A 26,437-nucleotide genomic window follows, 5' to 3' on the forward strand; every position below is an offset into this window, starting at 1 on the left:
TTAAAGGGTTAATTTAACGCTTGACCCATTAAAACCGTTGAGTGCAGTGAGAACCTTGTAAGGCTGATCAGATGATTATTGCTGGAAGATAAGTGGTTGAAAACCGAGCCTCACTAGTTCAGGTAATCAAGGGAAATTGGCATAAAAGAGAAGATGCGGCTGAGTAAAGACAGAACAGCTACCTGAGATTCTATTACTTGTCGTCTTTCAAGCATAATAATGAGATTATAGTAACCCTAAACTGGCTGAAAACAGAAATCTGGCTGTCTGTCAAGTTCATTGTGTTGAGTTTTACAACACTCCAGATCTGGTTCCTCTGAACCTATAATAATTATACCAGGAAGACAGGCTCAAAGAAACTCTTTTCAACCTTGGACCTTTGTCAGGTTTTGGCTTGTGACCAGAGTACCATTGTTTATGTCATGGGAAAGAAAAAAGAGAAAAAAAACAGCCAAAAAACATTGTTAATGTTTATTATTATTTTTTCATCATGCAATTCTTAAAAAAATATTGCCACAAGTCTTTCCTCACTCCAGCTGTCACATTGCCTTGTGATTTTCTGAATGAACTCGTTACAGAACCACGAGGCCCTTGGCTTCTCTGTTGTTACTCCAGTCAGAGACTTTTGCTGAAATAATTTTTTGTGCCTTTCATTGACACATAGTCTCACTTCACACACATGTGGTGTAGTCCTCCTACTTCTTAAAAAATAAAAAAATACCTTAGAGGCAAAAACTTGGAGTCAATTATGCTAACTTCAAAGGAACATTTGTTTCCAGCATGGACTAGTTTTAAACTCAGGTTGTTTTGTTGCGGAGAGTTGTCACAACCATGGGATATGAGGTCTTATTTTGGGACTGGTTTGAGATTGTAGCTGTAAGGCTGTAGCTCAGGAAGGTCTTTAGGCACATTTCAAATCCAGTTGGCTGTAGTTCTGTCAGTTGCACCATTTCTCCTCCTCAGAGGGAGCCCTTCCTTCTGTCTTGGTTTATACTCATATAAATGCTTTTCCAGGTCAGTGAAGGCTTGGGCTCCTAGTAGGAAGAGATGTTCACATCTGTGACTCACTTCAGACTGTGGAAATATAATCAGGTTAAAAGTCATTAATCACTGTGGAAGGAGCTGTGTCAGAGGAGGGTGTCACCAGCTTGTTCCTGGAGGTCAACGCTGTTGCTGTTGCATGGGCAAAGCTGCGTGGGTTAGCCTGGATGAGCTGGGCAGCTGGCATTAACCTGGCTGCTTTCTGCCAAAGGGATTTACAGGGTGCTCACACAGCCAGAGCTGCTGGAGCAGTAACCTCCCACCATGGTCAGGGATCAGCACCTCCACACAGTACTGCTGTCACTTAGCATGGCGGTAAGAGCAGACATCTTACACGCAAGAGGTGCTATCTCCTGGCCCCTGATGCTGGCAGAAAAGCTCTTTTGTCCCATATGTTTTGTAATCTTCTGAGCTTATCGAACTGAGGTGCCAAAGAACCTTTTCCCTTGCTCTAAACTGTATCTCCCAGAGCGAGTCAGAGCACAGGAATGTCAGTTTGTGGTTCCAAAAAGTCCTTCAGACACGGATCAGGCTCGAAGCACAAGTATGGACTCAAGAATATGATTACATGCCTTGTTCAATGGAGACTGTGCTTGGAGCAAGTGTGTTTCAGACAGACATCCAGCATGTTAAGAGTTGTGCCCATTCCAGGCACTCCCATGATTTTTTATAGGCTACTTAGTGGTGACATGGTTCATAAGCTGCCTTTATTTCCATTTTCAACTCCCAAATATGCAGGCAGAAACTGTGTATTGAGTAATGATAATGGCTATTGCTGAGTCATTGTTGCTTCTGAGGGCAACTTCCATGGTTGCTATGAATTAGCAACCACTGGTAAATACTTCTTAAGCCACAAATATTTTTAAGACCTTAACAGCAGACATCGGAGCCTAATTTTCAGCGCTCCTAGTTCTTAAATGTGAGGGTTTTATCTCAGTGTTTTTTCTGGGAAGGCCACATTGTATGGGCCTTTCTCAGGTGAGCAATACAAAACAGTCTTATGGCTTTAACTGTAAAACTGAGCAGAATTTCTGGCAGCAGTGTGTTTCATGAATCACCTAGTAGATGTTTTTATTGCAGAACTATCTTCTCTGTTTGTTCAGAAAATCAGATTCTTTGTCTTATAACTAATAACCAAGGCCCTCAGAATCACCAAGTTTATGTCAAAGCAGAGCTAAATTATGAACAACCTTTGCAGTCTCAGGCCGGTTCCTCATAAATCAAAGTCTATTCAATGATGCCTTGCAGTACCTGAATCAGTGGCTGTGAGAAATTAAAATACACTGTACTGTGGTATTTGCAATTAATACAGGTTCTATGGTGCCAAACCTTCAGAGCCCTCCCAGTGCTAGCTCAGGAAGATGGAACACCACAGTTAAACAGACGGGCAAATTTGGCATCAAATAAGATATTCTCCACTTCAAAATTATGATTCATCAAAATGGAACCATTTCATGGAAATCTGTGTATTAGCAAAGCTGCCCTGGGAGAGTCTAACCTAACCTCAGAGGGGAGGACTGGTCATTGTGGAAAGAGACAGCAGCTTAAGGCCAAGAAGCAGGCTGAGCTCAATGCCTGCAAACAGATACTAGCACTGGCTTTTTAGTTTACTGCAGATTTTATTTCAGGGAGAAAGAAAAAGGAAAAAGTATTCATAAGAGTTCAGTTAGTAAAAATAGATATATATCTAAATATTGGGTGTAAAATCCTAAGGCTTCCTGGAAAGGCCATATTGTATGAGACTTTCTCATGTGAGCAATACAGAACAATCCCTTTCTTGAGGAACATCCCTTCTAGGGTTGAGCAGAGAAAGATCACAGCAGTCTAAGCTGTTCAGAGAACAGAGGGGTGCCCAAACTGTTCCACAGTGCTCTGGCTTTCTCTCCCCAGCCATGCACCTGATCCTGTATCTACTCTCACGGGCTCAGGAGCAGCTCACAGATTCATGCTTCTGCCCTTTACATTGAACATTCTTTTGAATATGCCTGGTAAGATGAAATGCATTCTTGCTCATTTGCACAGAGAACAGCAAGTTTGGCTGAGGTACAACTGAGAAACTCATTCTTCACTCTTCTGTCCTATAAGTATATTAGTTCATACATACCTGACACGATTCAGTTACTGTTTTACACTAACATGGATTTAGGACCTCATCTTCATATATTAAAAAAAAATTACTCGCATGAGTAAATGAAAGAGAAATGTGAAAAGAAATGGGAATACTTGAAGACCAGCACAAGTCCTGAAAGAGAGGACTTAAGCATGCTTCACTTCAATTGCCTCAGTATTAGCAACTCTGAAAAAAAAGAATGTTTGTAATATTGAATGAACCTCTGCAGTGATGTTAAGGCCAAATATTATGAAGGAACTACGGGGAAACTGCAGAGTTAATAGAATTGAATTGAAGCAAGGATTTTCAGAAGTGACTTAATCTGAGGCTTGAAAACTGAAAGAACTTTAATCCTTGTTGAGAAACTGCTGGCTTCCTTCACCCAAACATATTTATATAGATATTTAACTGATTTCACTAGTGAACAAGATAATGTATTCTAGAACAATTTATTTTAAAATGTGAACTGTAAAATTATGCTACAAAGTTTATTAAACTTTCAGGTGTTACATTTTGACATACTCAGATCTTTCCTTTAACAATGACAGAATGCTACACAAAAATACTGCATTTCATCTGGTGCAGGTCTTTATCTTATCTTGACAGATTATTGTTGGTTAAATTGTAGAGCTGACTTAAAGGCAGGACTCTTCAAGGGAGTGAGAAATTAAGGCTTCACCAAATGGTAATAAAGCTATTAAAAATGCAAACAGAAAACAGCTACACTGTACAGGTTAGACAGCTAATCCAAACTAGCAGTTTAAAAAAGCAGAGCAATTACACTTTTATTTAAATGCAAGGAATATGAGCAAGAATAGAATGAGGTGCCTTGTTTAAATGCATTCTTTTGAATATTTATTAGAAATAATACATGTAGTTAAGCCACTTATCTGATTTCAGTGAATAAGTAAAATGAAAAAGATCAATTTTCATAATTATACTAAAGAAGTCTGTCTTTCATAAAAATCTCATTAATAACACCATTATTACTGAAGAAATATCTCAGTATTATTATTGTTATTCTAATTATCAGCAAAATGCTACTGATAATGTTGTCATAAAATTCCTTTTTAGTATCCTATTAAGGAAGATAGACTAAGTAGTGGTTTAAGTTAAATCTAGATACTAAATGGCATTTGGAAAAAAATATTCTTTGTGTATTTGGATAAAATACATTATGTGTATAATTATATAAATTACTTCAGGTTTGGGAAACAAGAGCTATATAGATAATGCTCACATTCATATGTATTTTTATATCTATAGAACTATATAGCCAGCTTGGAAGGAAACACACTGAGGCATGCAAGCAGAGTAACAAAATGTTGCCTGAGGACAAAAATAGTTTCTTGGCAAAATTTTAACAGACATTTTCACTTATTTTTCATCATAATTATTAGAGGGTCTGTCAATCCTCACTATTTTTTAGTACTCATCTGGATTTATTAAATTGCTAAAAATCTGGGGATCCTCTAGATATTAATATTAGAAAGGGCATATTACCTTGCACAGGAAGGAAATTTTAGCTGCTTATATCCATTTTCCAGCATGATTCAAAAGTAGGCCAGTGTGGGCTGCAGCACAGAGGAGGGAGCAGGAATGATTTTTGGAGCTGGAACCTGACAGATCTTCATTCTTATGGCAGACAAGGACCTGGACAGCTAGCATGGCTAGGGAAGAAAAGAATTTGCTCCTGCCATGTAATTCCCAACACATGAGCTGGCACCATGTTGAGGATCAGCAGGCATGGAGACCAGAACCTTGGCCAGGCAAGCAAGACAGCTGGTTCCCCGTCCAAAAAGCTGACTAATAAATAATACTTGTGTAGCAACCAAAGTCAATAAAAAAACAGGTATGCAGACTTCCTTGGGACACCCAAGGCTGTGAAGATCTGTCTGAAGCAGGAGACATCTGGAAGATGAAGAGGCAGTTGGAAATGTTGCTCAAGCTGTCACAGGAAAGCAGTCTGCTGCCCTGCTGCCCTCTCTAGGCTCTCACACCATGCAAAAAGAAATATGTCACTGGCAGTGTAACAGTCTTGTAACCCATATCTCTGGAAAAATAACATAATAAGACATATTAAGGCTTATGAAGCAATAGATTTTCATTGATTTAGATGGTTCTGGCAATTTCTGGTTCTGCTTTCACAGCCATAGCAACTTAAGTAATAGTGGAAACAAGTTCATTAGACAGTACAAGAAGATGCTGATTTGTGGTGGGCAATGAAAACAGTAGACTAAAGGACACTTTTTTGGCCAGGTCTTCATTATTGATATACACTTGTCCTTAAATGCACAAAATCATGGAGGGCAGTGATTGGAAGAATAGCTGTTTACCATTGCACTGATTAAGCAATGCCTACAGGCATGATTAGGAAGGTTCTAAGCAAAAATTCAAGGCTTTTCCTGAACAGGGTTAGGAAGACGCCCATTCCACAGAAGATCATTGACTGTTTTTCTCTTGATATGTATTATTTTTTTGTTAATTGGTATCATGTTCTGGAAAAAAGTCCTGGCAAGTACAATTTGTTTGTGTCTATAACTTGACTATTTTCTCTTGTATTAAAACACCTAGAGAAAATTCACTTATCTGAGTAGAGAGAGTCAGGTAATTTTCAGAAACAACTTCCAGTGTATTGCAATCACTGGATGCAACAGAGATAGTTGTACTTATACCAATGTGTCACAGGTGGCATTTGCCACTATGCATGAGAGTTAAAGCAAACAGAAACAGCTTTTATCACAGCAGAGTGTCATGATCTGCACTTAGGGTTCACTCTTTCCATCGACTATGTGGGCAAAAATTGACATGCCTCAGAGAGTAGGATTGAATTCTCCACTTGTTTTAGAAAGTGTTCTAAAAATAAAATCAATATAGGGAGTTGTAAAAATAACTTTTTTTTTTTTTTACTTGCTAGGAAGAACTGCATAAATTACAGCTTTATTTCCTTCTGCTTGAGAATTATGTAAGTTGTATGAAAAGCTCAAAATAATTTTATAAACCACTGTGCTTTTGCATCTGCGTGTCTCTAGTGATTTCTTTTTTCCTCCTTTTTTTCTTTCCCCCTTTCTCTTGTTCTCTCTCCTCCACTCTGTCTCTCCATGACTCAGGGAAGCACACACATGCACACACTCTTCAGTAATAAGGGCATATTCTGTAGGCAACCCACAGTTTTCATGCTTGAAAGTCTTCCCGTGGCTTCCAGCGTGATTTTTCTCAGCTTTTATGTATAACCACCTACCTCTGCAGGACAAATTGATTTCAGTTGATCTCTTGGGTGCACACTTAGGGCAGGTTTCACTTAGTCAATCTCAGTCTCCATCCCACTGTTTGTATTTACTGTGGATACTTTGTAAACATTAGTTACTTTTAAGGATAAAGAATACAAATAAGACAATAACAGCAGTGTATACTCTTCAAGACAAGAACTGTCTCCTTTTCTCTAGCAATATTTCTGCTACTGTAACAAAGCAAATCATAATTAACTAGGCACCCAAAGATTCCTCACATCCAGTTAAATCCTGCATTTTTCTGTCCAAAAACCCTCACTGGATTTTCTTAGCAAAACTGTTAAAACCTACATAAAAGTGAAGCTTCTGTCTCCAGTCTCCCCAGGAACAGGGGCTTTCTGGGGCTGTGTGTGAAGTTAAACCTGAATTCACAAAACCAGCAACAAAACTCACACTAACCCACATGTGCTCCCACCCTCACTGTCCTTGATTATGTGATCACAAAGCTACACACTCCCCCCAGTCATATGAATTTTGTCTACAAATTTGGGCACATGGGTGTTTTACAATATTCTTTTAGTCTAACCCAACTACTTTAATTGATGTGTCAGAACCTTGATTGCTCCTCTCTCCAGTGTTCACATTAACAAATTGTTCAGCCTTGGTTTGCTGTGTACTTACTAAAAGGAAAACCTTGTTTTCTTCTGGAGATGGTACTTCAGAAATGTAAGCACATAGAAATGTCTTGATGAGTGTCTTGTTTGTGACTGTATCTCCTGCATAAAGCTGTACTTGCTTTGTGTTTCTCCTGTGACCAGTCCTCAGGCTCTTTTAGGACTTGCATTCACTCATCAGTGTGTTAAATCTCTTCTCCTTCTCCATTTCCTTTTCTTCTCCGCATCTCTCCTCTTCTTCCTTCTTTCCCTTTTCCCCTTTTTCCTTTCTATAAGAATCCGCCCTTGTTCTTTGCTGATCTGTAAGTCAAGAGCCCCTCAAAGACATTGAGGTCTGGAGCGTGTCCAGAGAAGGGCAATGGAGATGATGCAGGGTCTGGAGCACAAATGCTTTGAGGAGTGCCTGAGGGAGCTGGGGATGTTTAGCCTGGAGAAAAGGAGGTTCAGGGTCCCTCTCTACAAGTACCTGAAAGGAAGCAGTGATGAGCTGGGTGTTGCTCTCTTCTCCCGAGAAACAAACAACAGGACAAGAGGAAAGGGCCCCAAGTTGTGCCAGGGTTTAGGTTGGGTATTAGGAAAAATATCTTCATGGAAATGGTTGTCAATCACTGGAACAGGCTGCTCGGGGAAGTGGTGGAGTCCCCATCACTGGAGATGTTGAAAGGATGTGTAAATGTGGCACCTGGGGACAAAGTTTAATTGTGGACTTGGCACTTCTGGGTTAACGGTTGGACTTGGTGATCCTGAACATCTCTTCTGACCTAAATGATTCTGTCATTCATTAAGTCAGTAAGAATAATTTGAAAAAAAATAATTCCCAGAAAAATACTTGAGATATATCTATGCATTCAAGTGTTACCTTTTCACATTTTAATGAGCTCAATCACAGAAATAATATTTATAGCATATATGCATCCTGCAATGAGCTCAAAAAGCATCATCTCTGTACAAAAGTGCCAGAGCTTCCTAAAACTATTTTTATGCATTAAAAATTGAATTTGTTCACCTGAGCATTTTTCAAGTGTTGAAGCAAAACATTAGAGGAATAATTGCTGAGTCCAGGAAATTACTGCAAAGTGATATGTGACACATAATACCTATCAGTGTTACTGCAAGTGATTGTGCTTTGGGCCAGATTGTGGCCAGCCACTGAGAATTTCAGGAGAGAAGAAGCAGGCTACAGCAGATAGGTAGCATTTTTCTTTCTTGAAGTTAGCTTTCTGTGCTATTTGACTGTTGTGTCCCTGTTCCCAGGAGAGAGGGTAGGGAAAAAAAAGATTTTGCAAACCACTGGACATTAGGCTAAGACCAAAAAAAGCCACAGCAGTCAGGGCAGACTCATAATTCCCACTCCTGCTTTGCTCCAAAGAGCAAAACTGGCCCTTGGGAATGTGATCTGAGTACCTCAGATGCACAAAAAGAAGCACTCACTTCAAAGCATGTCAGGGAGTATTTGACAAACAGCCCCTTGAAAGTTAGAGAGGAACTATGTCCATTAATGTCCACCAAGCAGTCCTTAGATACTCCTGTTATCCTTCATCCACCAGTATTAGCATGAATTAGCTGCAATGGCTTGCTTACTTTGATTTCTAAATCTGATGTAACCTTTAAACTCCAAATCTTTTCTTTGCTCTGTTACACATTTCAGGTTCTCCACAGCAGTTCCTGTAAATTTCACCATGGCTCCATACATAATTTCTCTTCATAGAAAGCTGTTGTTGACTTAACATTATGCAGGAAAACATATACCCCATTCTTCAGGCTCTCCACCCTAATTTCTCCCCTGATATTGGAGGTGTACTATGACTTTTATTTCTATTTGCCACTTTAGGGGAAGGACATGTTTATAATTTTGATAATGCATATTCTTATGGTTAAAGGATATTTTCTGTCTCCAAGGAGGAAGGCAAATAACCATTTTCAGTCACTACTTATTAAATAAAATTGTAGCTAGTAAATGGCCAACTTTAGCCATTTTTAAGTCTAGTCATTCAGCTAGCATGGCATTCCCATCTAGAAGATATTTACCCTTAAGAAAAATTACAGAAAAAACAAATATATGGGAAGGCGAGAGGGGGGACAGAATGATTCATAGAAAGAGTCATGGCTCCTGTGGAGCTACCCTTTGTTTCACAACACAATCTGTGCTGTAATCCTGTCTGCTCAAAAACGAGTGAAAAAGGTCTGTTATTTCACCCCTCATTTACATGGTAAGAGTGTGGTTTGATCTCCAACTGCTGAACAAAGAAAATACAGTGGCCGATGCTCTTAATTTGACCCCTTCCTTTATGAAAAAGCATGTTAGTGTAAACATTAACTCTGCTAATAGTCCTCAGAAACACTGCTTTTTGTCTTTGCTGTGACAAACGTAACCATCCTTGGCTGTGAAATTTGTTCTCATTTGAAGGTCCAAGGTTCCCTTACACGTTCCCTTTCCAGCAGTGTAGCAGATGAGCTGACCCAGCATGGACATAACTGCTGCACTTGTGGCATGTCATCTTCATGGGCTTGGAGCTCCTCAAACCATTAGGACTTATGGGGGAACATGGCTCTTTTAGGTGCATAAACTTCACAGAATCACAAAGTGTTTATGGTTCTAAGGGACCTCTGGAAACTGGTCCAACACTCCTGCTCAAGCAGGGACACCTAGAGCCAGTTGGCGAGGACCATGCCCGGACAACTGACGTATCTCCAAGGTCAGATACTCCACAAACCCTCTAGATAACCTGTGCATATGTTTGATCATCCTCACAGTAAAGCTTTTTTTTTTTCTATATATAAAAGGAGCCTTCTGAGTTTCAGGTTGTGCCCTTTGCCTCTTGTCACCAATGAAAAGAGTCTCTGTCCTCTTTGCACCTTCCATTCAGATATTTTTATACCTTGATATGATCCCACTGGGCCTTCTCTTCTCCAGGCTGGATAGTCCCAGCTCTCCTAGCCTGTCTTCATATCAGAGGTGCTCCAGCCCCTTAACAATCTCCATGGACATTGATTGGAATTCCTCCAATATGTCCATGTCCTCTTGTACCAGTACTTTTGCTTTGAGAGCCCAGAGCTGGACACAGCCATCCCCTTGTGCTGAGGACAATGCCACAAGTGCTGAGGAGAATGATCACCTCCCCTGACCCACTGGAAAGCAATACTTGCTCTGCAGCTGGGCACCCCCCAGCATGCACTAGTATCTGGGGTATTTCTGTCCCCAGGTGCAGAACTTTTCTCTTCCCCTTCTTGAGCTTCATGAGGTTTTAGCAGCTCATTTCTTCAGCCTGTCAATGTCCCTCTGGATGGCAGCATGAGCCTGGCATATCAGTCAGTCTTCCCAGTTTTGTGTCACCTACAAATTTGCTAAGGGTGCACTTTGCCTTGTCATCTAGATCATTAATGATGACGTTAAGCAAGATTGGGTTGCAGATTGATGGTAAACTGGGGTACACTGCTAGCGAGAAGTCTCCAACCAGACTTCATGAGACTGACCACCATCCTCTAGGGCCAGCCATTTCATCCAGTTTTGAATCCACCTCATAGTCTGCTCATAATTCAACTCATAATTCAACAGTGACAAAAGCCTTTCTTAAGTCCAAGTAGAAAATATCCACTGTTCTCCTCTCATATACCTTGACAGTCATTTCAGCATAGAAGGTTACCAAGTTGATCAAATATGACTTCCCTTTGATGAAGCCATGTTGACTACTCCTTGAAAACATTATTGTCCTTCAGGTGCCGGGAAATTATTTTCAGGGTGGTTCCAACACCTTCCAAGGGATCAAGGTGAATCTGAGCAGTCTCTAGCTCCCAGAGTCCTTCTTTCCTTCTTGGAGATTGGAGTGGTATTTGCTTTTCTCCAGCCTTTGGGAAGTTCTCCCAATTACCATGACTGATCTAAGATCATTGAGAGTGGCCTCACAATTCAAAGTGGCAGCTGCTGGTTCCTCAGCACTTGAGCGCATATCTCATCTGGCCCCACAGACTTACGTATGGCTGGTTTGTTTAAATGCCCCAAGATCTGATCCTCTTCCACCAAGGGTAAATTTTTCTTGCTCCAACCTTTTCTCTGGTCTCTCAGACCTGGGATTCCTGAAGGCTGTTCTTGCTCGTAACAACCGAGGCAAAGACACGAAGTGCCTCGCATCCTGCACAACCAGGTCCCTGATCTCCCTCAGCAGTGAGCTCACATTTTTTTTAGCCTTCCTTTTTTTACCTGTGTACCCATAGAAGCCCTTCTGTTGCCTTTGCCATCCCTTACCACATTCAGTTCAGGTAAATCTGACTGTGACTTTGTTCCACGGAACAAAGCTGGGCTACCACATTGGGTTTCTGCAGCCCAGGGGATAGCTGTGATGAAATGTTAAAAAAAACATCAAGACCCAGAGGATAGTATTCCCTGTCATCATGTCTAACTGCAAACCTGGAGAAGCATCAGTTGAAGGGAAGGTACTGCTAGTGCTGCTACCAAACACCGTGACAGGATTGTCATCCTGGGTTGAAAACACCATTGAACTCAGACAAGATCTTGTTGGGATAGATGGGTCGGATATTAAGAGTGTAGGAGCTATGTTTAAGTCTGTTTAAGTCACGAAGGCTGTAACACTAGACATTATTAGTCTAGTTTTACTCCCATACATGGTCACCCTGACATCTTTACTGTATCCATGGTAGTTCACACCCAAATCCCTTCTCCACTAAGTTACTTGTCTCTCTGTAGAGGGAAATCTTAGCCCAGCTGATAGGCCAGTTTGCTGAAGGACTCATGACAAATAAGCCACCTGGCTGTGGCTTATTCTGTCTTGAGCAATCCTGTAAATTCTCTCTCCCACATGTCCTTGCACAGCCTGGCATCCCCATGCCATCATGCCCCCTCCCATGTCACATTGTCAGCATCATGCTGGAGAACCCCTCTGCTGTAGGCTCTGACCTGCTTTATGCTAAAGAGTCACTTTACACCAAAGTCCACAAAATTCTGTGAAGAGTGATATCTCAAAGTCACAGGGTACCAGCAGACACCTGGATTAGGCTAGGGCAGACAGCAGACCTAGGGAAGGGTCGTCTCACCAGTTGTCTCACATTTGACAAGGGTCCCAAGATCTCTCACCAGTGCACTCCCCAGAAGGCATGAATAGAGCTTAAAATATAGACTCTTAGTCTTCGCATTTTAGTTTATACTGCTTTTCTAATTGTCAATAAATATAACTGGAGGAAGAAGAATGAGAATAAAACATCACCAAAGAAAACTCACACATTGTCCTGTAGGTATTCAAGGGGGCAAGCTCCCTACTGTGGAGCACTGTGGTTGAAGGCACCTGGCACTGACAAAGAGACAAGAGCCCACCCAGCTGAGTGCTCTGGGCTATCCCTGTGAATTCAGTGGAGAGAAGACAGCTGATCTCCAAAGACTGAATGCTGCAAAGGCAGATGCCCAGAGATGCCACAGAAGAGACCTGCCTGAGCTCCTCAACACTTCTGCAGGCAGCCACTTCTGTGCTTCTACTTCATGATTATGTTCTCTTCAAGGAGTAGATATTCCTGGCAAAAATGGTTTTGTTTACTTTTGAGAGAGAAAGAAAATTTATATTCTGTCCTGGAATTAGATGGTGTTTAGATTACTTTGAATGCATTTAGACCATTAAGTAGCTCAGGCAAGAGGTTAGTCACCAGAATTTCCAGACTCAGGGTTTTTAAAGATTGTTGAAAGCTAAGTCTTGTAACCTAACAGAGGCTGAAGAGTTTGGGGCAGTTACCGAGGAATGGAGGAAAAAATAGCCTTTGACACCCCAAAACATTGTCTAAAGCATTAAGCTAGTCACTGGAGAGCAGAGCTGTGATCGATTGGTTAAACTCTGATTGTTTCTCAGTTTAAAAGAAAGATATCCCTTGTGATTATTTGGTGGCTTGAAGAATGTCATCGGGTATCACATTTATGCCAGCCCTTGTGCCACAATCACACAGTACTGAAGGTGCCATTACAGAAGAGTTGTCATTGTGATACATGTTCTGAAAACTGGCAACAGACCTCTGATGTGTCAAGCGCTGGCAAGGTCAAGATGAGGTAGCAGCTTCTTATTTTAATATATAACAATCTAATGTCAAGTATTTTTACTCCTGTTATCCAAATACATTTTATAGACTTTATATTTTTCACTTAATTCTTCTTGATATGGGATTTTATTATACCATTTGTATTAGAATTATGCTCCACAGTTCCTCATCTTCATTGCTATATAAAGACGGAGGTTTCTTATTTACGAATTTTGAAAGATGTATTACATTTCTATCCTAGACAAAGTGCAGACAAATTTATAAAAATAAAGAAGGCAAGACAGTTGCACCCTGTATCAAGGTGAAAGTGGTATCATAATTTCAAAAGTGTTGATAATTTTATATGTGTATTATAATGGTGATAAGAAGCTTTCCTACATATATATCTCCTAATAATGATGCTCTCCCTCAGAAAGAGACACATTAGAACTGTCTTCTACACATAAATTACTTTCCCCCTGTTAAGTTGAAATTGTCTCCACTGGATTCCTTTAATTGCTCAACAAATCCTACAATGTCTTGTTTACTTAATGAAACTTTCCTCTCTCTCTCTCTGAGCATTCCTCCTTCAGAAAACTCATCTAAAGCCTTTATATCTGGGCAGCAGAGGAAGATAAATCTGTGCCAGCAGTACCGGCAAGAGGACCACATGCTTCTCCTCGTGTCCTTCTGAATTTGCTGCTGCTTCTTGTTCACTCATCAATGCCACAGCAGAAGAGGAGCCCCATGGTCACAGCTGGAACTGTGATGAGGAGCCCTTGCAGGGAGCTAGCTGTGCCCTTCCCAAATCAAAAGATACAGAGGGATCCACAGTGTGTGACAAATGTTTGTGGCAGTCTCAAGAGTGCAGCCAGCATCAGCTTTCTGAGGGTGCTTTCTGAGGCAGGTCCTTACAAAATAGGGTGAATTTTGCTGTGGTCCCCACAACATTTTTTTCTTCCTTGGTATGGGATTCCATGCAGTTGTTCCTGTTTCCTGTCCATAAACTGGAAACTGGACCAAATGTAACTCAGTTTGTGTACATATTACTGCATGGTTTTACATTACTACATAGTTTGTGAGGGTGTGCAGCAAGGAGTAGCACCACCAAGCAAAGATCCTACTGAACACCAAACAAAGACTTGGTAGCTCTACATTTACGCAAAAGAGACAAAACTGTGTGGGCATCTTTTTCATGACCATGAATTCCCTCAGAACCTCTCCCAAAAGTCCTGAGGAGCAAAGATCTGGTCATGCCATTCAGAAGGAGGATTTACATAAAAGTGTCACATGTAACTGCTTACATTAGTAGATGCTATTGGCATGTATTTTTATAATTATATTTTATACTTTTTATTATATAATTTATAACATTTATTAATAATTAAATGACTCAAAAATGTGAAAGATGTGCCAGAAAAAGCCCAAAGAAATCACAGTATGTTCTTTTCCCAGAATAGCATGAAGACTAAACTGAAGGCAAAAAGGAGCATTGGGACCATGTCTAAGAAGAAAATCATATAATGAGTTCCATCTATGAGACATTGACAACTTCCTCAGCTGTCCCTCCTTATGTGCTCTTCTTCAAATGGAGGAGAATTAGGAAAAAACCCCAAATACACAGAAATTCTGGGAAATAATATTCCTGATATAAAGTCTCATCTCAGAGACTGAATATAAGTGCTTAAGAAAAATAAAAATATAATGAATATTGGATCTGATGTCCGCTGAAGAGCAGAAAAGGAAGGAAGCAACGAAGAAAAAAGGTGGAAGAATACCTGGTGATTTGCAACAGATTTATGTTTTGTTAGTTTCCAATGTTAGAACATTCAGTTTTGTTCTCACTGGCAATAACTCAGCCATCTTCACCAAAGGGAAAAAAAAAAAAAAAAAAAAAAAGGAGTGTATTTTGAGGAAAAAAACATTGTCTGGTCATCCTGACCAACCTCATCAGGGAGGTGATAGCCAAGTGATGCTGATCCTCGATGACCAAGAGAAAAAACTTTGAATTCATAGGTGATAGACATGGGTCAAGACACATGGATGGTCTGAAGAATGGGTCAAATGGGTGAAGCAACTGTGAGAGGAGTTTCAGAAAGCAGAAAATATCTAACTATCCGAGTAACAGGCATGTAATAAATGTAAAGAAATGGAATATAATATCACCTTTTTGGAAAAGACAATTTTAGTCTCAGAAAACACATATAAATGGGATCATGAGAAATATGGTGGTGTTTGTTGAAAATCCGAGACATTAGAAGGTGAACCAGGTGAAGAGACAAAGCCACATTTCTAGGGAGCCTCAGTGCATGGCAGAGACACAAAGATTCTTGTACAGCCCAGTAAAACTGACTGATGGATTATATTAGAGACTGCTAGGGAATGAGGGGTACTTAGCAGAAAAAGGTGTCAGCATTCTGTCATGGAGCAGATGTCAGGAGAACTGCAGTTCATCCCTAGAATACATTTTAAGATAACAGAAAAAGCAGTGATTATGCAGTTACATGAAAGAAGAGGGATAGCAGAAAGTTCTGAACTGTTTTGTTCTTCTTGTGCTTGAGAACAGAGCATAGAAGCATTTGAGAATTAGGCTTTTTTGTAATGCTAGTGAATGAAAATGAGCATTAAATTTGTCTTAAATTTGTCTTATGATGTGACTTCACATCACAGACTCGCAGGAACAGCATATCAGAAAAATTATTTGTTATTCCCGCTGACTTTCAAAGAAATCTTCTATATTTCTGATAGAACTGAAGGCCCAGGAACCCTGAAGCTTGAGCTAGGTAGGCTTGTCCTTGCCTGCAAACAAAAAGAGTTTCTATTTCCCAGTGGGAAAGCAGAAATTAATTCATAATTCCAAACCCCTATTTATTAGTTCCACTCACCAGTAATGGACAAGAAACAAATCCGTGTGACTTGGGGGACTGGTTACTGTGGGAGAGCATTAAGCATGAATAGTGAAGGCACAGATCCAACATGCAGTGGGCTGAAATTGGCTGAAATATGTTCCCAGCAAGTATTTCTTGAATACTTATAAGTAACAAAAAAATACAAAACCCCCTAAACTGTTCCAATCGGTTTGTTAATGATAATAGCCCATCATTTGGTGAGCATACTGTTTGCCATCAACTGTTTGTCCATCCCTCCTGCTGATGGAAGAGAGCTCTGGCTGAGTGGACAGATGTTTTTTTCTGCTAACTTTGGCAACACTTGGGTCCATGGTCCTTGACCAGAGGAACTAATTAAGTAGTAAAATCAACTCTTTGTAAGACGAGAAGAAAGAAAGGGTAGAACCACTGAAAAACATGAGGCACTGATTAACTCACAAGTGTTTCCTGTATAATGCAAATCATTAATGCTTAATGGTCTCTGAGACTAATAAACTAGAATCATAAACATAACAAAAATATCACAAATCATAAATTAATCATACAGGATTTTTTTTTCTTTCTTCATTAATTGCTCAGTCTGTAAGAATAATTTGTTTAACTTCTTATTTACTAATCTTTCAGTTTTGATTCTATACATTACAACTGAACTTAACTGGCAGGTTCTTTGTAGCATGGGTAATGGTGAAAAAAAAAATAAGAAAATAGCTCTTCTCAAGTACTGAAATGTGGAAAATTTGCCAGAATTATCACAAACGCAGACTACAATCAGCCTAATATTAAAGGAACACTCACTGTATCTTTCCTCTGCCTGTTAAACTACTAATTGATGTGCTACTGATGAATAAAAGGGCTGGCATTTCAGCCATGAACTCACTTCACCGCTGCAGTTTACTGAGAGCCCCAAGCTGCTGAGCTCATTACAGATCCCTTCACTGAACTGGCTTTACAGGCAATTTTGTGAAGGGGCAGCATCAGAGCTAGCCCACTGATTGGGACTCCATCGGCTCAGCGGGGCTCCTGGAGTTCAGGGGAGAGAGCACAGCACTGAGCTAAAAATACGTCTTTGCCTCTGTAGTGCCGGGAAGATTGCCTGGCTGCGCTAATTGGGAGGGACCTGGAGATCTGGGTGGTATTTTAGGCTAATCTCGAGGTGGGACCTCTGCAGCATGTATGTGGCTCTGAATATAATCTCCTTCGGCACCGTCATTTATACCATTGCAGGCGTTTATAATCAGAACCATCCCTGATTGACTCATGGCTGTTGCTGCACCTTAGATTCATCTTGCAGGAGTGAGGGGGGATGAGGGAAAGTGAAATGGCTGTGCACTGAACATAGTGAAAATTTAATGTAGTGTTGAAGTTATAAAATGGGACAAATTGCCCTGGCAGGACCAGGGCTTAGTAGAACTGCTTAGATATACAATCCTCTCTCAGAAACTCACTGTAGAGTTGTGCAACAGAGAGGGTTTTCTTAAACCCCCTCTGTTGAGATTTGTTTTTCAGTTCTGTCCTCTTTCCCTCTGTAATCTTATTTTTAATTCTCTGAACAACATAGCTCAGATATCAGCTATCTCACCTGTATTTAGAGCCCAGAAACTCCAATGTTTGAAAACTGGGATGGACAGAGGAGTCTGTATTTCTGCTCATCCTTCATGGACTGGGTAAGGCAGAAGGAAATAAAGAATAGAGAAAAACAGGAGGAGTGTAAAAAACAGTGACAGACTGAAAGCATGCACAAAATCAAGAGAAGCAGAAGAAAAAATCTGACAGAAAAAGCTAGAAATAAAACTCAATCATGGAAAATATTGAGCAACTAAGCAGTTTTGATTAAGTAACACACTGAACTACTTTGTTTGCTCGCTTGCTTGCTTTAGCAGATATACAATTTTACAGAGTATTGCTTGTTTTACTAGTAAAATGTATTTCAGCCAAACAGAATATGTCATTCCTCCAATTTTTTTCTTATTTAGCAACTTCATAAAATACAAGCAGGATTAGGTGAGAAATGCCAATTGCTTATTCATTGCATGAAGTATCTGTGCCATCAACCAGTCCACCAGCTGTCAATCACAGGATGAAATACCTAAACTAAGTTTTATAAGACTCTTTACATGTTGCTGCAACATTTTCATGAAACAGTTGCAGTGGAGATTTTACAGCATGTATGAATTATAACAGTACAATTACTCAAAGAGAATGCAAATTCAATTAATTTTAATGTGTTCTTTTTACCCCCAAGCAAAGTGCTTTGCCAACTTTAGTGTACCATTTCTTTGCACAGCATCAGTCCTCCAACTATGCTGCTGCAGTGATCTTGACATTGGACATAAACACTAGACAACCTTCCAAAAGAAAGATGGAGAACAGTGCTCTCTCCCAAAGCAAGATGGAAAATTCCAGAATACTAAAGTACACTTGCAAATAAATGAAAGGAGAAGGGTTTTAGATTTTGAAATGGCACCTCTTTTCAGGCTACTACATCTCTATTTAGAAACCCCAATGAGAAGGTTGATGCCTGTAAGTGCTGAAGTCACAGACATCTTTTATTTTCCCATTAAGGCCCTGTACCTAAAGTTCTAGCCCTGAAATAACAGCTGATATGCCACTTTTTTTTTTTGTTTTTTACAGTTGTTGTCAGTTATTTCTAATGACTTCATGATTGATATAATTCTAATAAGGACTTAACAGAAGCCACTGCTCCGGGTTTAAAATTGTATTAATTCTGCACAGCTATTCGAGAACATCTAGCTATGAACCTAGAGGATGTTGGAAAGATTTCAGAGGAGAACAAGTAGCATGGTTAAAAGACTGGAAAGCATTATTGTCTGAGTATGTAGAAGAAAGGGAAAGTGTTCAGCCTAGATAAATCATACTAAAGCCAATGTTAAGGGATGACTTGGCCAAAAGTCAAAAGGATGGCTATAGAAAACTCTTAGTCTATCAGGAAAAGGTATTCACTGCACCTGGGAGTTCCAGCTAGACAAATTTTTGTTTAAAGAAAGGTTAAAAATGTCAATGGTGATGACAGCCACTGAAATTTTCTACTGAAAGTTGTGGTGAATTTCTTATTCTCGAAAATTCTCCAAATTAAACATATTTCAAAAGTATACTTCATTTTAACCACAGGCTTTTGATTTGAAAGCAGAATTTATTCAGAAAAGATCAAAGGTATTCATAGACCTAACACCTATAATATTTGCTACATCAATAAAATGTAATGCAAAACACAGCAGTGGGCCTATCATTCCATTTTACTGTTCAGTTAAATTCTATCCAGAGAGCTGTTGGCAACATTTTGTCCAAGGTTTTGTGCAAAACTGTCACTGATGCAGAGCAAGAGAAGAGAATTGCAGGTACATCCTGACTTCAGATCTACAGAAAAGAGTGTAATTTACTTCAGTGGGAGTTGGTCCAAGGTCTTACTGAGGATTTGAGAAAACAGAAACATTTTTTTTCTGGCCTCATGTGTAAATGGGTAAAGGTTTAGAATATTTATAAAGGCTTAGAATCCTTCTAATTACCATGGGGTTTATTGTGTCAGGCAGATAAATTTTCTGTGGTCTCTCAGGTATAAAGTTAGGGATAAACTTGGGTATATCAGAAGAAGAGATTCAGCCCCATCATCATAGATAAAAGTTATTTTGTCTATAGTAAATTATTTCGTTTAAATGTATTAAAAGCATACCAGATGAATAAAGTGTCCTAGAATTTACTCTTATACATTAAAAATAATGCTGGGTATGGAAATCTTCTCATTGTTTTTTACCAGATGAGACAGAGAATGCACTTCTGCTTCCATTTCTGCTTCCTTGATCATGTAGGGTAATCCACTAACTTAAAATTTTGAATGTTACATACTTTTGATTTATTGTGGTTCTGAAATCTGAGTTTTTTAAAAGAACCATGGACTCAAATTTCTGCTCCTGTAAAAGCCCAAAAGATAAGGGGCCAATGTGTAGGTCTCGAACACTGATAGCTGGATAGCTGTGGAGCCAACCAAGGACTTTTGGTAAGAACAGTCTGTGAGAAGGAGCAGGATGTGGCTGGAGAAATTAACCATATGAAGAGAGGGCAGCACTTTTCTTGGCCAAATACTCTTGTTCTGACTCCTGGAGAAAAGCACAAGGAAATGCGAGAATGAGGTCGAGAAGCAGGCATGGCCTGTTGACCAAAGGCCAGCCCATTAGGGGAGGATCAAGGCCACAAAAGACCCCAAAGCCCTCTTACCAATTTCCAGAAAGGTCTAGCAGAATGAAATGCCTGTGACAACTGATTTGTGTAGAAAGTGAGAAACTTAGCTCCAGGTTGGCAAAACTTGTCAGCAAAAAGGTGGCCCTGTTAAGCCTGGGCAGCATCTCCTCAGGAGCCTGGGCAACACATCAGCTGGATCAGGAGTTAGGACTTGTGATCTTTCTTTTTTTCCTTTCTTCCCTTCTTTCTTTCTCTCGCTCCCTGTTTAATTCCCCTCTCTTTTCTTTGACCCTACCCATTATGCAAACTGAACCACTGTGTGTTTATGCAGTAGGATAAGGGACTTACATATCGATTTCCAGGCCCTGTGTATAATTTACTAATATAACTTGGTAAGTTTTTGCAGACCCTCTGACTTTTGTAGTTTGTTTTTGACTACAAGCATCTATGAATCTCAGATCCTCCCTTCCCTTTTAAGGTGGGATTCCACAGGGCTCTGTAAACATATATTTTCTATATGTGAAACTAAAGGAAGGGGTAAAAATATATTTAAAAGCAAAATCTCACAAGCTCTTAGAGTCTACTGGAACTGTAAACTCTCCTTTTACTGACAAACTCTGAATTTTCTAGATTTCACAGTGTCAACTTTTTGCACAGTGAGACAAGCTGCATTCATACAGAGAATGACCTGATGAATTCTCTTTAAAGTCATGCTGAAGTGAAATCTGGACAATAAATTCCAAAGATGCCTAGTATACAGTGGCAGAAAATAGCATCTTGAATGTATTAGCACGTACAAAGCTCGCTTTTTAAAACTGGTTCATTGTCTGCTTATGGGATCACGGTGAGTTCTAGATGCAAGAGACATCTTTTATTAATGCTTTCTAGTACAATACAAAATACAAATCCCATATACGTCTGTTTTACCAAGGGGTCCTGCATTTTTCACCCACCTGAAACTCCCACAATGTATGGAATGCACAAGAAACATTGGAAGGAGCCATAATATTAAGTGACTGCAGTTCATCTGCTCTGGTAAAGGCAAGACCTGCACATAAAGTTCCCACTCTTGTGAGTTATGGGTCATTTGCTCATTAACAAAGTGACTAATCCAGTAGTGAAGAGAATGTCTGCTGAAAATAAATTACATTATACTACTGACTGCTGTGATGGATTCTTTACATGCTCTTTGTGTTATCGTTCAGAGGAGCCCTTTTACCCAACCCTTGGTGTTGCTGCCATGTTATAAGGAATTTTATCAGTGCAAACAGGAGTCTTCATGAGGCAAGAAACAATAGAACAAGCAGGAAATAAATAATAACCAGATAACCAGGAAACAGCAGTAACACAATAGATATTCAGTCATTAGTTTAAACTGTCGCATTTGTCCTGAAATGATCAGAACAACCACAGTGGAGCTGCAATAGTGAAGTTTACAATAAATCCACACTTATACATTTTGAAGGCCACTTCAGGAGAGTTAGAGGGATAAATAAGGATATCAAGGGCTAAAGTTGATGTTGAAAGTAGGTGAGCTGGGAAACATCTCCAAGCATTTAAATTTTGTAACATTTTAGAAGCACTTACCACTGAAAAGAAATATTGTTTCACTTACCCACCGTTTATGATGACCTAACACTAACAGGGTAAACTAGATGGGATGTTTAATCACCAGGGGGTTTCCTTCCCTGCAGGTTTTCTTCCCAGATGGAGTTTAATGAGGCAAGCCTGCTCAGCCATTTCAGTCCATGTAACCGGCAAAAGATAGTTTTGACTCACTGAAAGATCTTTCTGCCACTGTCAAAATTTTACAGATTATAGATTGTTTAACCAAGCTACATTGATCCTGGATATTCAAATTCATAATATTTATGCAAACACTGTAAACTCTGCAGACTGGGGTAATTTATGACAACTTTTTTTTATAATTTAACTTGTTCAGTACATATAGGATGAAGAAAAATGATGGGTAGATTCACGTTTGCTTCATTGTCTATTGATGCTTGCCAGCACAGAAGGATTCTGCATTATATTTCTAGCAGTCTGACTTCCTTTTCCACTTTGGCTTCTCTCTTGTACCTCTTTTTCTGGAGATGATTAAAAGGAACTCTACCAGTCTGTAAGTAAAACAACCTTTAGCAGTGAGTTGCAAAGTTCCGGCTGCTTTGCAGCTCTCAGAGTCAAAGCTGTTTAATACAAGTTAATCTGAGTCATCACCAAAAAAAAAAAAAAAAAAAAAAAAAAAAATTTTTTTACATGTTTCAGTACAAAACAGAGAGAAATCTGAGTTTTCAGTTGTGGTTGTCCATGACCCTCTTTGGTAAGACTTGCTGAATTTCTATTTATGTGCTTAACAGCTGGAACAAACTCCATATATTACTGCATTAAAAGTCCTCCTTCATCACTTTCTTCCAAGTTACACAAAGTTTTGATCAGTGAAAATACAGGATGGCTTTCCTGACATTTATTGAATAACTATTATTTAAATTATTTTGCTTGTTTCAATGAATTTGTCATACATTGTATTTTATAAGAGATTATTTTTTCACCTGTTATTTACATAAAAATTTCAGTGCTGTGTTGCTAGAAATAAGGCAATGATGCATACATGTAAAATTGAGATTCACCAAAAAAATCAAAAATTAGTGGAAATATACCAGAAAATGCAAATATTTGTGTTGGTATCAAAATGTATTTATTTGCAAGAAATATTTAAAATTAAAAGTATTGCCATGAAAAGTAACTTTGAGCATCTCTATTCAAGCATTTCCAGGTTTATCTGGTTTCACAGGAAAAGAAAGATGTAGCAAAAATAACCTTTTTCATTCTAGTGGCAAGAGGCACAGTGGTGTAAAGCCCTTGAACTGCAGCCCACCCGAAATCATTATACAGTGACATCACTCAGGATTGGATCAAGGCTTGAGCAGAAGATATTTTGAATTTTAAACAGATGTGAGACCAGAATCAAGTTCAATATAAAGATATCAATTGCACTGAAATGCATTTCTCTATTTTAGCAGGATCAGAGAAGAATTCTATCAGTCTGCATCACTACCTCTAAAACAAGTTGCTTTTCCAAAGAAGTCTGAGTAGCTGACAATTTGCTCCCCAAAACTATTTCCTTTCACATTTTCATCAAAGGTATAATACAATTTAGAAAAAGAAAATAAAAAAATACCCCAAACAGGTTTTTAGTAGTGTTTTTAGAGTTCAGAATTCTACTCTGAAAAATGAAGTAGGAAAAACACAATGCTATATATGCAAATAGAATTTAAATACCTGAAGGTTTGCTTTTCCATGGTGTAGATAATAACTGATAGGAACTTAAATTTCATCATTATTATGCATTTGTAGAGTTTCTTCAAAAGTTAAGTTGATAGTTAATTTGAGATTTCTGACTTAGATCACAATACAGTAATTAGACAAAGTTAAAATTAAAGTAAAATTTGAATGAAAATGAATCAAGTCATAAAATACATGCTGTAGTACTTTTTCCATGGGCAACTCAATCTGATAATCTTACAGTTCATTAATTATCAGGGAAGAAATATGCTTTGACTGTACAACTCCTTAACAAAACTGTCTTTAAATTAAGGTGGCAGTGCAATAGGTGTTATCATCACTGAAAATAGTATGTGTGGGATTTATATCTACTTTGAAGAGGTATTTTGCATCAATTTTTATTGTGGCAATAAAAACAGCAAAGGTTTGAGGACTGCGGGATATCTCATAGTTCTCTACTGCTTTGGAGGAGTGTGAATAGTTATATATCACTCACACATGTCTTAAAGTAAAGTAATTCTTTGAAAGGCTAGAAAAAATCCTGAATAAAATTAGTTAATGCAAACATTTTAAAGTAATTCTGTTCGTTATCTGAGCATGAGGTGAAATGAAACAGAAGGAGGAAAAGAAGAATTTGTTTTTCAGCAGAAAGGGATTCTTGTCTCTTCCTGGCATCTCTGCTCTCCAGTAATTATTAATCTCATAACTCAGAGTTTTGATCATTTTTCATGACAGAGAGTTGCTTGGCTATCTTTTCAACATAGTTTTATACTGAAACTGGAAAACAAGAACAAAAGAAGACAAAACAAAACCTAAAGCCTGTATGCTCCATTTGCTGAATACATGGTTTTCTTCCCCGACTCTGTGTGTGTGTGTACCAGATAGCACTACACTGGGCTGGATGATAATAAACACAAAAAAAATACAGTCAGTGCACGAGCAGAGATATCTGTGGCTGAATGTACCAGGACTAGGGCTGGTAGAGGGATGGGGCAGAAATTCCAGGTGTGAGAGAAAAGCAAAGTTCAGCTTCTCAAGGGAGGAGCTGATCTTGTTTCCAACCAGTTCTCCTCTCCCAACATCTGGCCACTGGGAAAGGAGGTTGTCCCTGCTTATCTGAGCACTCTGTCTGAAGGGCAAATATGGGACCATTTCCCTCCCAATAGAGCCAAGGTCATTAACCTGGGGTGATGGGAATTGTTTGGTTCCATGAAGGGACAAAAAGCCTGAGCAGAGGTGGCTAAAACACATCTGGGCTAGCCTGACATCCCTGGCATGTGAGGCTGGCAGGCTGCTGAGAAGGTGTAAGGTCCAGCTGGCAGCATCAGCTTAGAGTAGGGCTCTTGTAGGAGAGGACATGTCTGAGTTGAGAGTGTTGACATGACCTTGTGGGCCCCTGTTCCCCACCCTTGGTCTGCACCCTGAGAACATCATCCATCTCAGTATCAACTGGGAATTGTGGTGGCCACACCCTCTACATAGCCCCATGGCAACACCTACATGGAAGGTGTGACAAGAAGCTGCTCCTCTTTGGAGTTCCTCCTTTAGAGCATCTTTCTGGAAGTGCTTCAGCAGAGAGCCAGATGAAGATGCACCCACTTACAGGAACAGGGCATTTGGCTCCTGGCTGTGTGCATTGCTGTTGTCCTCTGTGTAGGCACTGGCTGCACAACATTGTTTTTCCTCTGGGTTTCTGTATTCAAGTCAGTGAGTGACTTACCCAGACCTGAAGCATGTCCGACACTTCCTAGAATATAAGTTTTGGGAGATTCATTTGTCTAAGAGGTAACGTTTTGAGGTGCTAAGTGAACAAATACCTGGCAGAGAAGGGTTCTTACAGTGCATATCATCTCTACTGAAATATTTGTATGACCAGATAGCAGTCTGAGTTCTTGCATTATTTATTTGACCACAGGGCTGATGTAGTTGCAAACAGGCTGTCTTTTAATGTAGTAGTTATCCTTGGAAAACTCTCTCTGGTGAGGGGAAAGATCTTCCAGCCAGAAGAGGAAATGGTACCTACATATTAGTTTATTTTCCCCTCTCTTTGGTTTTGTTAGTTTAATCTTTTCCTTCTTATCCACCACTGCATTCTGAAAGGGGCAACTTTAATTTCAGGAGGCCAAACAAATCACAGTTAATAATTATTTTGTTTTAAGTAATTCCATCCTTTTCTTCCTTTGTAATTTATGTGATGTTGTTACAGAATGCATTAAACAAGCTAAAGGGAAAAAGCCAGTTTAAGGGGTAGGAAAGAAGAATTGAATTATCCTTGGTCTTGCAAAGTATGCATTTAAGAGTTTCATAGCTCAGCTGTCTTAGGCCAATAAAAGTTCCTTCTCTGCTCCTGCATCAACTCTGAACAGTCTGCACTGAAGGGTGACCAGTCTCATGTGTGACTGCCATGTCTCTCGTATGCAGTGTCAGAGGCTGGGCAGTATCCATCTCTGTGGGCGCACTGGAGTAAGACTATCCTTGGAGAAGAAACTTTGGATTCACTGACTCCTTCGAGGTAAGAGATTGGGAAGAGGAAACACAAGCCCCAGCATTTTTAGATATCGATGGCACAGACCTTTGCTCCTTGAGTATAGGCTCCTGACATGAGGGTGGAAGAGAGGGGAGTTTCCTCTGCTCACCACATGGTGATCACAAATGTCACCTACAGACAAAAGAAAATGAAAAGGAACAATAAGTGAAACACGGGCAATTATTTAGTCTCTTGAAAATGCACATTAATCATCTGACAGCCCTCAGCTTTACTGAACTGAAAGTTCTTTTCTCATGGCAGAGTTAACTTTGGGACCAGTGCCGGGAGGTGAAGCAGGAGCAGGGCTGGCAGCAATATTCAGGACCGACAACTACATGAGTGTATTAAGAAACAGAGTATTTACAAAAACTCCTAACGGACCCATAAATACCCAGCTTAGTTGCTGGTTTAATCACTGGTCTGACTCTTTTAAAGCCGCGCGTATCTGGAGTTTTGGAAGAGATTTTGAATGAATACCT

General features: G+C 39.6%; 1 long non-coding RNA gene across 3 annotated transcripts in view; it reads right to left on the minus strand.

Annotated features, from left to right (window-relative positions):
- The window catches only part of LOC140684733 (uncharacterized), a 436,917-nt gene that overhangs the window by 32,084 nt on the left and 378,396 nt on the right, over positions 1 to 26,437 (minus strand). The window contains exons 2-3 of one of the 3 annotated variants that reach the window (XR_012057443.1): positions 4,655 to 26,090; positions 457 to 1,074 (exon numbers count right to left, since the gene is read on the minus strand). This is a non-coding gene — a long non-coding RNA (uncharacterized lncRNA). Of the gene's footprint in view, positions 1 to 456; positions 26,091 to 26,437 lie in introns of those variants that run through there. The other 2 variants (XR_012057446.1, XR_012057442.1) reach the window with 2 other exon arrangements.

This window comes from Taeniopygia guttata, chromosome 1 (assembly GCF_048771995.1).
Source record: "Taeniopygia guttata chromosome 1, bTaeGut7.mat, whole genome shotgun sequence".
NCBI lineage: Eukaryota > Metazoa > Chordata > Aves > Passeriformes > Estrildidae > Taeniopygia > Taeniopygia guttata.